A 13,875-nucleotide genomic window follows, 5' to 3' on the forward strand; every position below is an offset into this window, starting at 1 on the left:
AACCATCATTCCAATAATGTCCTTCATAGCCATTTTTTCCAATATAGAAACTGTGGCAGGTGTTCTCAAGATCACCCTCGGAGGCTTGATGATTCTAGAAATATTCACAGGATGCATAAAAGCTATTATATTCATGGTTATATTTTATTATACTGAAAGGTTACTGATCAAAATTAGCAAAGGGAAAGGCACATGGGACAAACTCCAAACCAAATGCAAGCTTCTCGGTGTCTCCTCCCATTGGAGTCATGTAGCAACACACTTAATTCTCTCAGCAACAATATATGATAACACATGAGAAGTGTTGCCAAGCAGGGATGCTCACCTAAGCTTTGGTGTTCAGGGTTTTACTGGCAGTCAGTCACACAGGCATGCACCACCTGCTTGACTGACCTCGGCTATTCAGACTCTAGTCTCCCGCCCCAGTGCCCCAACACACCAGCAAAAACAAGGATACACCATTAATCACATTATCAGGTTAAACTTACCTGGTTTAAGGTAAATTGATAAGAGTATGGCCCAAGACTCCAGGCATACAAAAACATTCTTAGCATGCAGAATATTCCAAAATCTCAGAGATTATTTCCCAAGAGCCAACCAACCTGCAGTTCTGAAGACAGAACTTTCTTCGGAATGTGCAGTGTGTGAGCAGCCAGGCCTGCAGAGTTAACCCTTTCTAGCTGAGGAACCAATCCGGTGTCTTGTACGATATTCAGACTTTCTTTTGTCTTTCATGATAATGAAGACTATAGACTAATTGTGGGGTTTGTCTGCGGTTTCTTCATGATTAGATTCTGAGGATGTATTTTTGGTTGGAATACCATAAAAGTAATCTGTGTGTGTGTGTGTGTGTGTGTGTGTGTGTGTTATGTAGGCCTCAGGGATGAATCTCCATTAATAGAGTTCAAGTTTCAGTACAAGGGCAGTTCATCATGACAGGGTCATATTCCTGGTTCTCTTCAGATGACAAACCTTGGCCTCTTGCTAAGTCAGTCATTATTTTAGATCAACTGTGTCCATTACCTTAATATGCAATTCCTAGACCAAATTTCCCCGAAAGGGCTTTTGTGTAGGTAGTATCCATTACCTAGGGTGACCATATAATTTATTATCCAAACTGGGGAACCTTTGAAATATGTATTAGGAGAAATATTAATTATCCTGGGACAAGTTAGGCATAAAATGTGATGTATGATCACCTCATCCATATCAAGGCCATAGCTGAACATGAATAGTAGTGGTTGAAATTAAATCACTTAGGTTAAAGGTAAGCTTCTTGGTGGCAAAAACCAAGTCACATTTATCTTTATTTCTTCATATTGAAAAAATATTTCATATTTTCATACTTCATATTTTTTGGACTCAACATGTTTTGATCAGTTTATTTTTGCACTGGGCATATAGGAAGATTGTGAGGACAAAATGAGGGATGCTTTCTGAAAAACAAGAAAAATACTGTGGCAAACAAAAAGGGGTGTTGTAAAGGTCATTTACAGAAAGCTAATCAGAACAGTACTGGTGTGTACTTCACAATTTACATAAGGTAAATTCAATTTTCTACAACAAATATAATTATCTGTCATAATTACTACACATACATAGGATGAGTATAATACAATTGCCTGCAACAAACTGTAAAACAAGCTTAGCAGCGATCACAACCTCAAAGGTAACATTTAATTCCACTCAAATAACTATTGACCTTTTGTAAAGAAGCCTATACAGAACCTTTCACATTTTTCAGCAAATAAAAAAAATAGCAAAACAATCCTTTACATAACTGCTTACACTGGGCAGGCTCCCTTCTAAGTACTTTACCATTATCAATTGTCAGAGGTAGGCATTTTTATTCTATTTTTATCTCCATTTATAAATGAGGGAACTGAGGCACAGAGAAATCAACTAACTTGCTTCAAAATCATGAAACTACTTGGTGGTAGAGCTAGAATTCTGTCCAGTTCATTTGGCTATAGTGGTCATGTGCTCTTAACCATGGAGTGTCCTACCTTTCTATTTATAACATGCCAAGAGTTCAATTTTACTTTACCATTACAAGGCACAAAATACACGTAATTCTATTTTGAACAATACTCTCATTACTGCCACCAACCCGGCTAACCTATTTATTCATTGTGTCTGTATGGCATATGATCTGTAAATATTTTTAAACCTTCTCCTTTTTTGATGCAGAAAAGAATATTGAGTGGACCCCTCTTTTACATTTTCAAAAGCACATGTGTCAACATTATCCTCTGCCTGTTATTGTTTCTCATTTTAGTTTCCACTATAATGTTAACCAAAGATGAATCAAAGTATTTGGAATTACAATTTTCTAATTCTACACCTACAATGTTACCTCCAGTGTTACCTTTTCAAATTCCTACATGGCCCTGATTTCCATTGTGGAATTCATACTACTTATCTTTTGTTTGGAAAGAAACATTAATTAATTGTGACTATCAAATTATATCAAAACCTGTGTGTTCAATCTGAAAAGATAAGTCATATAATGCAATAGAGGATGAAAATATGGTGTTTGTAAAATCTCTATGATTCTTGGTCCAGAAACTATTCTTGTTTATTTTTAATGCTTCAAATAGAGAATAGAAACTGATCTGCCAAAACCAAAATAAGCTAAATGTCTTGTGATTGGATTACATCAAAATTCACCATTTTTTGCCCAGTGAATGTACAATTCATCCTATGAAGCCGTCTCCTAGTCAGGTCTTCAGAGCTGTTCTGTAAACTGGCCAGACCCTTCTGTGTCCAGCTGTGTAATAAGACTGGAAGAACCCAAAAATTCTCAGACATTCACAATACCACAGCAGAGATCTGGGAAGATAGGTAAAATATAAATATTAACAGTAAATAGAGAATAACAGTCCTTTGACTTTTTCTATAACTAGTTGCCTTGAGGAAGACCTCACTCTTAAAAGGCAGCTTCATCTAATTCTGACAAGTCTAATGTGCCATCTTTGCAAAGGCTGTATTTATCAGGTACATACCGATACAGAGCACAGCTGTTATTGTTATTATAGTGGGAACCCATTATGTTTGGGTGCTGCTTATTGCTGTGCAGGTTTTAAATCATCTTAAATATCACTACTAAGAGGGTAAGTAAAGCAGTTTTTTGATTTGACATTTGAATCTGGATCAAGTGTGCTTCTGAAATTTTTATTTCAATTTCAATTTAATTAAAACTTAGCCAGTGGCAAAGTTGGAAACAAGATAAAGGCAAAAAAGATCATGTATCAAAGGTAATTTTAAAAAAGATAATAGAAAGGAAATATATTTTAGGCATAAATAATATTTTCTGAGTAGACCATATTCAGATGACTATATTCAGATTATTTTTAAAAATTGTTGTATTGATTTTGAATAACTACAGTAATTTGAATTTGTGGAGTCCTAATTAGATGATTCACATCCAGGATTTTCAAGCAAATAAAGGGCATTCTAAAATCATCTAGGGGGCGCCTGGGTGGCTCAGTCGTTAAGCATCTGCCTTCAGCTCAGGTCATGATCCCAGGGTCCTGGGATCGAGCCCCGCATCGGTCTCCCTGCTCCGTGGGGGGCTCGCTTCTCCCTCTCCCTTTTCCGCTGCTTGTGTTCCCTCTCTCGTTGTGTCTCTCTCTGTCAAATAAATAAATAAAATCTTAAAAAAAATAAAAAATAAAAAAAAATAAAATCATCTAGGCAGGTATTTTATACTATGTACTTTGACCCTCCTCCACTAAATGATAGTGCTCTTTTCTCAAACTTGGCTGCATATTTGAATCAACTGGAGAGCTTTAAAAAATACTTTTACTTGGGTCCCATCCCCACTTGGCCTGAGGTTCAGTCTGGCTATCAGGATTATTTTTAATCATCCCAGGGTATTCTAATGTACTACCAAAGCTGAGAACAGTTAACCTGTGAGGACTTCTAAGAGGACAGAATAAGGTGGACATTTTGATTGACAGGTGATTTTCATATGCATGTCAGATTGCTTTCTTCTAGTTTGTGACCTCAGGCAGCACCAGTGTGGTGACTCTCAAATATATATACCTCAGCCTCAAACATCTTCTGAGGTCTAAACAGTAGTTACAAACTTATACAATCAAGCCCTCTCTTCTCTTCTAGCTCTTCAAGCTCTTCTAGTCCTCTCTTCCACATCTCAGTAACTGGAACCATCATTCTACTGAGATTCCCAAGCCAGAATCCAAGAAGCTCTTCTTGGTACATTTCTCTGTTCCTCCAACCCTTCATAAATTAGGTCTTAAGTTATTTGAATTCTCCTTCTGTAACATCTCTTAAATATATTTACTTTTTGTTTCAGTTCTTTATGGCTGTGAAACCAGGACCCATCTTTGTTCCAGGTGGTAGTAGCTGGAGTCTTTCACATAGATGCATTCAGCTGTGAACATATCGGGCAGATCAGCTGAGATAACAGGAAAGGCTACACATCACTTTCTCCACACAGTCTTTCTCTAGGATTGCTGGACCCGTTTACATGGTGGCCTGAGGTTCCAAAAACACAAAAGGAGCTGCTAGGTCTCTCGGTGCCTAAAACTTAAACTGGGATAGATCACTTGTATCAAATACTGTTGATCACAACAAGTCACAAGGCTTCCTCAGATTAAACGGAGGGGAAATTGATGCCATCTGTAGATGGCAGGAGATGCATGTGTATACAAAGGAAATTTTGTTGGGGGCCATTTTGGAGATAATCCACCACCCTTCATTTCCACTGTTTTACTTAAGCACTCATCTCTTCTTTTCTTTCTACAAAGCAATTTCCATCTTGAAAACAAGTTGTATTAAAATGTCACCTTTAAAAAAGTCATGATTTGGACCTTCCTTAGTTCTCCACATTCATCTCTTGACCTTCTCCCTTTTTATTTTCTCCAATAACTTTTGGTCACCTTTTAATTTCCCACATCTTTTCTCTTGAACTTTTGCCTATTTTACAAGCTCTTCTCTCTGGCTAGAATGCCATCACTACTTTACTTGGCTATGCCATCTCCCTATTCAGGATTTAGCTTTGCTCCATCAAAAATATTCCCTGACTACCATCAGTATGATATATGTGCCTCTCCAAAATATGTTATACCATCGCAGAGAAATCCTCATACTTCAACAATAATGCTTATACCACTACACTGAAATCATCTGCTTTTTTTTTCCAACTCTCAATTCCTGGGCTTTGCTTGAATCATTTAGAATTTTCAAATGCCAAGCCATCACTATATTTCCAGACAGTGTCTTCTGCTTCAAAAATCTGTACTTGGCCCTTAAATTGAAGTATTTAATAACAGTGTCATCCATTTCGATTAAAGGAATCTATAACCCATTACAGTTGTCCTTCAAGTCTCTTTCCTTTTCAGTTATTCATTTCTTTGTATTTTTCCTCTGTATTCTAAGAAATGTATTCTTTACTCAGCCAAGTTTCCAGCAGGTGCTGTTCTTTTTCAATTTTAAATCCTAAGATTTAAAAATCATTTCCGGCTGCATACTATATGCTTTTTGCTTCAATTTTATTTTATTGATAATTGTCTATATTTTTCTTCATTTATCTAGAGTAGCCACCACATTTTTTGATTTGTCATATTAGGTTCTCCCTTCAAGTTGGTAAATCCATTTAAATAGATAATAACTGCTTGACCTACTGTATGGGTTCATTAGCAAATGCGCAGGTCTGATTTCTGGGGTCTCTTTTGCAGTTGTAATCTGGCAGCCAGTAGAAAAAACAGTGATCTTTGTTAGGTGAGCCAATATGTAATGGATAAAAAAAAAAAAAATGGGAGATTCACTTCCTGAGATATGAAACGCAGGGATGAATAATCTAACAGCTTTCTCAGTATAACTGAGAGGCCAGTTACAAAGGAGAGTGGGCCTCTCCAACTGCCGGAGCAGATGTGATTCAAGCCAGGAATGCATTATAACGCCACGGTGCCCCTCCAGGTGCCAGGAGAATCCTCTGGGCTCCCAAAAGACAGTCCATAGCAGGTTGGGAAGTGTACCCTCCTCCACTTGCTCTTCAGGTGTCAAAAATATTCACCGGCCAAGGTTGCTCTGATAGCTGCAAAAATCACAGCTATGGCTTTCGATTCTCTCCCTTTCGTCCAGACAACAAATCTCCTCTTCCATCTTCTTCAAGGAAATTCCAAACTTCCAGTGTACATGCTACACTCACAAATTGAGTTTGTTTGTGGAGTCTTTCCAGCAAAGTTGAGAATTACAGGGACCTGGCATATCCTTCAGGACTCCATCTTGTCGGAATGCCCCTAGGCACGGTGTAAGCCAGAGGTGCACAATGAATGAACAATGTTTGCACAACAGGGTAAACTGAGACATCCCAATAAATATGTAAGCTTATATAGGGAAGAATATTCTTCTCTTGATTTATCATTTCCAAAACATGCCTAATGGTTATTTCTAGGCCTTTTTAATTAGGAGTTTATGCCTATATACTAATAAGTATACTAATAAGTAATGCGATTAAATCTCTTGTTCTGTAATATTGATAAAATTCATTTTAATGTCTGTTAATAATCATCAGACAAATCTCTGCTATACTCGTATGCTTTAGTTAAAGACAAAATGAATTGGATGCACAGTAGTATATAAAAAGATGCAGTTCTCTGGGTCTTTATGAAATGTAAATTCTTTGCAAATAAAAGCGGTGAAAAAATGTCAATTCAATGATAGTGTACAATAAAGCTCTCAACTTCATAAAAGACACAAGGGAAAAATATATCTGTGCTTTTATTTTCTTTTGATACAAGATCAAGCAATTGAAAGAATAAAGTAGGCATTAAATAATTTCCAGTTAATACCAATATTTAACTTGGAAAGTAACTTTAGCAACTATCCAGCATGTATTTGTTACAAAAAAATGAGGCAATTCAGCCTAGTATTTAAGAGCACTACTTTTGAAGCACCCTGCTTTCAACATTTGAATCCTGCTCAACCAGTCACTCGTTGCATGACCTCAGGGACTCCCTTAGATTCTCTGTGCTTCACTTCCCTTTCCTCCCCTCTAAAATATAGAAGATGAGTACCTATTTTGTAAGTTGTTATGAAGAATAAATGGTTTAATATGTGGAAAACACTTAGAATGGCGCCTGGCACCTAGCAAAAACTGTATGAGTCCATTTTTCCTCCGCTCTCACATCCTCCATAATGTCCAGGATCTGTGATTGATTCTATTACTGATATTTCCCAAGTGTCCAGAAGAGTGAACACAGTTAATCAATCGTGTTTGCTAAATGAGTGAATGTGCTAAGTAATTCCTATTCTTAATACATATGAAAAGATAATGACATTTTTTTCTATATGAAATATATCATTATGGAAATCAATTATTCATAACTATACAGGGATTTGGCCCTATCAGAAGAGAATCACTTTCTAATACATTAATCTCTACTGCCAAATAATTTATTATACATAATTTAAGTAAAATCCCCCTGTAGTAAAATGTTATTCCATTACTATGGTGACTAAATTACTTGATTCATGTTTCTGTATGTATATCCATTTTCAAATCTATTACAGATTTTAAACATTTTTATTAAAATATTATTGAGAAGACCACATTAAGAAATACTTACTTATGTATGTTTACTGATCCATCTTATATTAAATGTTACAACTATATTATTATTTGGGGCACCTGGGTGGCTCAGTTGGTTAAGCGACTGCCTTCGGCTCAGCTCATGATTCTGGAGTCCCGGGATCGAGTCCTGCATCGGCTCCCTGCTCGGCGGGGAGTCTGCCTCTTCCTCTTACCCTCCCCCTTCTTGTGCTCTCTCTCTCTCATTCTCTCTCTGTCAAATAAATAAATAAAATCTTTTTTAAAAAAACCAACTATATTGTTATTTATTACATGAAAAGAATAATTTTCTACATGTTTCATATTTCAACTGTTATTAAAATATTATTTTAGGTTTGATTAGACATTTAAAATATGTTTATTTTAAATGTTTATAATTTTCTAAAACTGTATATATATGTATTTTATTGTAAATCATGATAAAATGCTAATGAAGAAAATAAAAATGAGGGACACGTGGGTGGCTCAGTCGTTAAGCGTCTGCCTTCAGCTCAGGTCATGATCCCCGGGGTCCTGGGATCGAGCCCCACGTCTGGCTCCCTGCTCCACGGGAAGCCTGCTTCTCCGTCTCCCACTCCCCCTGTTTGTGTTCCCTCTCTCGCTGTTTCTCTATCAAATAAATAAATAAAAATCTTAAAAAAATAATGAACTATTGTCTTCAATCAATTTAGAATATATATAATCATATTTTTATAGAACAGATCATTCTCTATCTTCAGCTTTAAAGATAACAAAAAAGAAACCCTTAAAACAATTAGAAGATTATAAAAGTACAAAGAATCACCAAAAAGAAAAACAAATTTTATTTAGAATTCAACAACATAGAAATTTTTATAGATTTTGTTTTTTAAAACATTAATCAACATGTCGACTACTATTTTGATCTGTATGATGTAAGCAGAGGTTATTTAAAGATAGATTATTTTTGAGAGTTATCACAGTTTTTATACATTTATTGGTATAGTAGAAAAGGTTCTTTCTTTGATTAATTAATATAATTAATATTAGTGACTTTCATCATTTAAAAAAAGAATGAACCATACATTTATAAACCTAATAGGCTGTATATTGTCTAAACAACCAAAACAAATTTTAAAAAATATAATACTTTTTCTGTAATGTGATAATTCATATAAACAATCTGTGTAAAAAGTGTTATTATAGTCAATAAGCATAAATTTACAATGTTATCAAATAAAAAACAAAAGATTGTCAACCACAGATTCCCTAAAAGACTATGAAAAAGAAGGAAAGAAGAAAGAGAGGGAGGAAGGAGGGAAGAGAGAAAGAAAAGGAAAGTCTCACAACAGCTGTTCATCAAGCAAAACCTAGTTTATTACTGCAATAAGGGAGAACACCTCCTTGATTCAATTTCAGAAGACTTCTAAGTTCTAGGTTGGAATGGCCTAACTAAAGTAGATCTTTGAGTGCAGGAATCTGCTTCTTACTGGGTTAAATTCTTGATATAATACTTGAGGATTGGTGGAAACATCACACGGGGGATCTTCAGCCACTTGAGGTAAGTAAAGCAAGTTTGCCCGGTTGTCCTGGAAAGAAAGCCGCTTAATCAGATGAGCAAGCTATTATGCTGAGAAGGGGCCTAGTTGGTCAATCTGTTGTTTGGATAAATGGATTTGGGGGAAGTTCCTGAAGCTAGGGGTAACGTTATTTGCTGGTTTGCAGTCTTATTTTAGTAAGCACAAATTTTCTGGAACATATAGTATAACAATTTTTGTAGAGGTATTTGTCGGAGCAAAGGGCAGGCTGCTCCAAATTTGCCACTTTGGCATATCGATTATTTTAAGTAAAAATTACTTAAGAAACAGCCAGTGCAAGGATGCTCAGTCCCTTCTCCGTTCCACTAAAAGCAGAAAACAAATCTCCCATATGAAAAATACCCTCACTATACTAAGAAGTTAAAACAAAAATCCTTATTACCAGAGATAGAACTTTAAAGCCGAGAAAGCTGTAGAAGCAAACCTTTTTACTTTTTTTTTCTAATCTACTACCTCAGCCTAAATTCTGCTTTAAATTCCCTGCTAAAAGCTTCCAAACACCCGTTTTCTTTATCCTGTCGATTCCTCACAAAATTATTGTTTCCTGGTCTAAAATGTACAAAAACTGCCTGCCTTGGTCATTTCTTGAGGTCTCAATTTCGATATTGGGCCTCCATGTGCATGTAATAAAACTTTGTTTTTTTTTCCTCCTGTTAACCTGTCTTGTGTAAATCTATATTCTTAGTCCAACTGGAAGAACTTACACCTTTGTTTCTAGTCCTGGCAATTAAACTATAGAGGACAGCAATTTCAGTTCTGAGGATGGGAATTCCAATCCTTGTACTTCATTGGCAAAAGAGGAAAAGGAGTCTTTACCATCAGTATTTGATTATTATAATGATTTCAGTGGTAGTTAAATATGAGTTCTAAGGTATAATTTTTACTTTTATTTTGAATTCACCTATTTAATTATATGTACATTGTTATGAGATTATCAAATAAGTGTCAGTGACTATTGCCAATAAATTAAACAAGAAGACTTTGTGGAGGGGCGCCTGGGAGTCTCCGTCGTAAAGCATCGGACTTCAGCTCAGGTCATGATCCCGGGGTCCTGGAATCCAGCCCCACATCAAGCCCCACGTGGAGCCCCGCCGCTCGGCGGGGACCCTGCTTTTCTCTCTCCCTCTGCTACTCCTCCTACTGGTGCTCACTCTCTCTCTCTGTCAAATAAATAAATAAAATCTTAAAAAAAAAAAGAAGACTTTGTGGAAAGTAAAAATATTGAGGATCTGTATTGTTTGAAAAGGGTGGGTGGAATGTATGTATTTTTGAACTAAAAGAGTTCACTGTAGTTAGTTAGCTAGTGGAGATGTAGAAGCAATATCCATTTAAATTTCACGTATTGTTGACCACATATACATATTTTTAAAGATTTATTTATTTATTTGTCAGAGAAAGAGAGAGAAGGAGAGAGCGCACAAACAGGCAGAGGGAGAAGCAGGTTCCCCGCTGAGCAAGGAGCCCGACGCGGGACTCGATCCCAAGCTACGGTCAGAGATCATGACCTGAGCCAAAGGCAGACGCTTAACCGACTGAGCCACCCAGGCGTCCCTGTTGACCACATATATTAACAGTTGAAAATGCATTGTATTTTAAGACATAAACCAGCAAAACATCAAAACTGATCATGCTTAAATTTTTAGTGCAATTAATTCTACGGGTAACCTAATATGATTTTGACGGATTGGGATGTGATGAGCAAATCAAGTAAATTTCAATGGAAACAATACTAAGTAAACTGTAAATGAAAACTGTCATAAGCAGGCCATGAAGGCGCACACATGAATTGTGTCTTTCCAGGATGTCAGCTTCGTTCAGTCATAAAGCAAGGTTAACATAATTATAAAGCAGGTTCAGGATTCCAAACTCAGTGACATTTCACCACACGATTACCTTGGCCTCTTACACAGCACACAAAACAGAACACAAGACAAGTCACACAACAAACAAGATAACACAGGGGGTAGGAAGTTAACGAACCAAACGCGAAGTCAGTCTGGGGGCGCACAGTTCTGGTCCAGGTCAGCTCTCGGCACCTACTGCTTGTTATGTTCAAGCAGGGAAGGATCTCGGTTCTCTTCGGAGATCACTCAGCCAGAGCCTTATGTAGCAGCTGCCTTTTTGAAGTGTTCAGACATAGAAGGGTCAGTGTCTGAGGAGTCTGAAAGTTTGCTGCAAAAATCCTCCCTTTTTAAAGGGATTGAATCAGTCCTGGGACCCTGCAGACCTCCCCTGCTTCTCCTCGTAATCAGTTCTGGAGTGTCGTCAGCTGGTGCTGGTCTCAGCGATATCTGGACACTGCATTTTAACTGCTTGAGTCACAGGCCCCTGCTTGACATGAGTGACTCCATCTTGCTCTCTACAACAACTTTTATTGTCCCACATATATCTCACTTTCCACATTTTAGGAGCAAAGTATTCAAAAGCAGATTACCACTGACAGTTTAGCCACATTTGTAATCAAATTTCCAAGGACACATGGATCAGCTTCAAAGGCAAAACAAAAATCACCATTTTTTTCTTTTGATTACTATACCAAAATGTGTGATCAGAGTCATAACTAAATTGAGAAGTTTGCTTCTATTCCTGCTATAACATAGATTTTTTTTCTAATTTGCGAAGTTTGATTATTTAATTGCCATAAAATTTTACTCAATTTAATCAAATGTGAGACATTAAAATTAACATTTCTTTCCTTAAATAGACAGTCAGAAATCAGCAACTAAAACAGGCCTTTGAAGTTATCTAGCCCAGTGTTTCCCAAAATGTGCTCATCAAAATTACTAGGGAAGTGTGGTGCTTTTTCCCAAACCTCTGCCCTGGAGATTCTGATTCAGTAGATCTGGGATATGGCACAAAAATCAAATTTGTTCCAAGGGTATCAGGTGATTTGATAATAAGCCACATTTGTTAAACACAGATTCGGTCCAATAGCACAGGGGAAAAGTATTAAATTTATAATTAAAAGTCCTGTATGTGTTATGGATTTCCAAGTGATTAAGACTTGGTCCACGTAGTAAATGTTCCCTTTTTTTTTTTTTTTTTGAGGCGTTCACGAGATCATGAGCACTTTGTATATCATAAGGCCCTAATTTTATTTTTGAAAAAGAAACCTTAAGTCACTTATCCAACATCACAAAGTGTCTTGACCATATTGGGATCATGTAAAATAATTATTTGCTTAAAAAATACTTGTTTTATGAGGAATTAAAAAAAAACCCTATTTTAAATATTAATTTGTCTTAGTTTATTCAGGGAGCTATTCTTTGAATTTTAAATTTAGATGTGGATTTTTCTATAAATTTATTTTTATAAAAAATACCAAATTTAATCTATTCGACAAATATTAGCTTTTGTTTTCTAATCACAAATTTTATTTCAATCACTGAACTGAATATTGCATTTATTCTTGAAGCCATTAGGAAAGTAATATTCTTATTCTAGTAGCAAAGCTGTGATTTACATGCAGTTTGTGAAAATAGAAAGCTGACAAAATGATGCTATTCAATAATAAATTTGGTTGTTGCAGGTCCAGACCGGGGGTGTCTACCAGGAGTTCTGATCTCTTTCTATTGAAGAGAAGAATAGGTCCAGAAGAAGAAAGAGAAAATAGAGAAAGGGCTAGGGTTTTGAGGGGTACAAAGGAGAATATTAGACAAATTGACAAGAAAAATGAAACTTTGACATGCCTCAATACATTTTTAGGATGGTTTGCCAAAGACTGTTATAAACACAAGTCACCAACCACTTCTCCTGTCCCTTTATTTCTACCTTTACATGAGACTTCCATAAGCACTTCTGTTATTTTCCAATTGGCAGGGGCAGTAACATATATATTTCTTTGAAATATGATACTCTGTGAAGTTGTACTTTAAGAGAGTGAAGGGGTTGAGGAAAGGTGTTCCCAGAATGTGCCACTTTGTCATGTGGATTATTTTGAACTGAAGGGAAACGAGACCCTTTGGGTTTAAGAGAAATTTTTGCCCCTCCCCTAACTACACAGAAGAATCTAGATTGGGGATATTTCCAGAATAAGGGCTATTAGCGAAGATAAATTTTATCTGAGTGAACCATCTGTATGGCAGGGCAAACATCTAATTACCAAACATCTGCTCTTCTTATTGCCCCGTGAAGTGCATTCCTTTCCTCTGAAGTCCCAGACCCCTACCCCCTTCTTCTTAGTTCAAATGACATATATACCTCATTTTGCCTAATTGTCTTTGGAATTTCCATGTCTGTGTGGATTCTTCATACGTATGATATTAAATTTGACTTTCTCCTGTTAATCTGTCTCATCACAATTTGAATCTTAGTCCAGCTAGAAGGACCTTTGAAAGGACAGGAATTCTGCTCCCTGACAAAGAGTGACCCCCCCACCAAAGCACAGATCTATCTTTTTTTACAAATACCAATTATCTTTCAATTCTATGAATCCCTCAGCTTTTCTATATCTATTTAATGTCAAATAATTGACATTGGTGGGAGTTAAAAACTGGTGGGAATTTTGGTCAAATATTCAGATATTTCCTTTCCATTATTCCAAGTATATGTAGTATTTTGGAAAGATTTTGTGACTTCTTTTTCCATGTGTCATCCAAATGTTCAACATTATTTAAACCTCCCCCCTTTCCCCTATAAAGTAGTATCCCAATAATTTAATGGTCAAATGCTTACCTATGAAACAAATTTTTCATAAATAGCTCCAATGTACATACAACCAGA

This window comes from Halichoerus grypus, chromosome 6 (assembly GCF_964656455.1).
Source record: "Halichoerus grypus chromosome 6, mHalGry1.hap1.1, whole genome shotgun sequence".
Classification (NCBI taxonomy): domain Eukaryota; kingdom Metazoa; phylum Chordata; class Mammalia; order Carnivora; family Phocidae; genus Halichoerus; species Halichoerus grypus.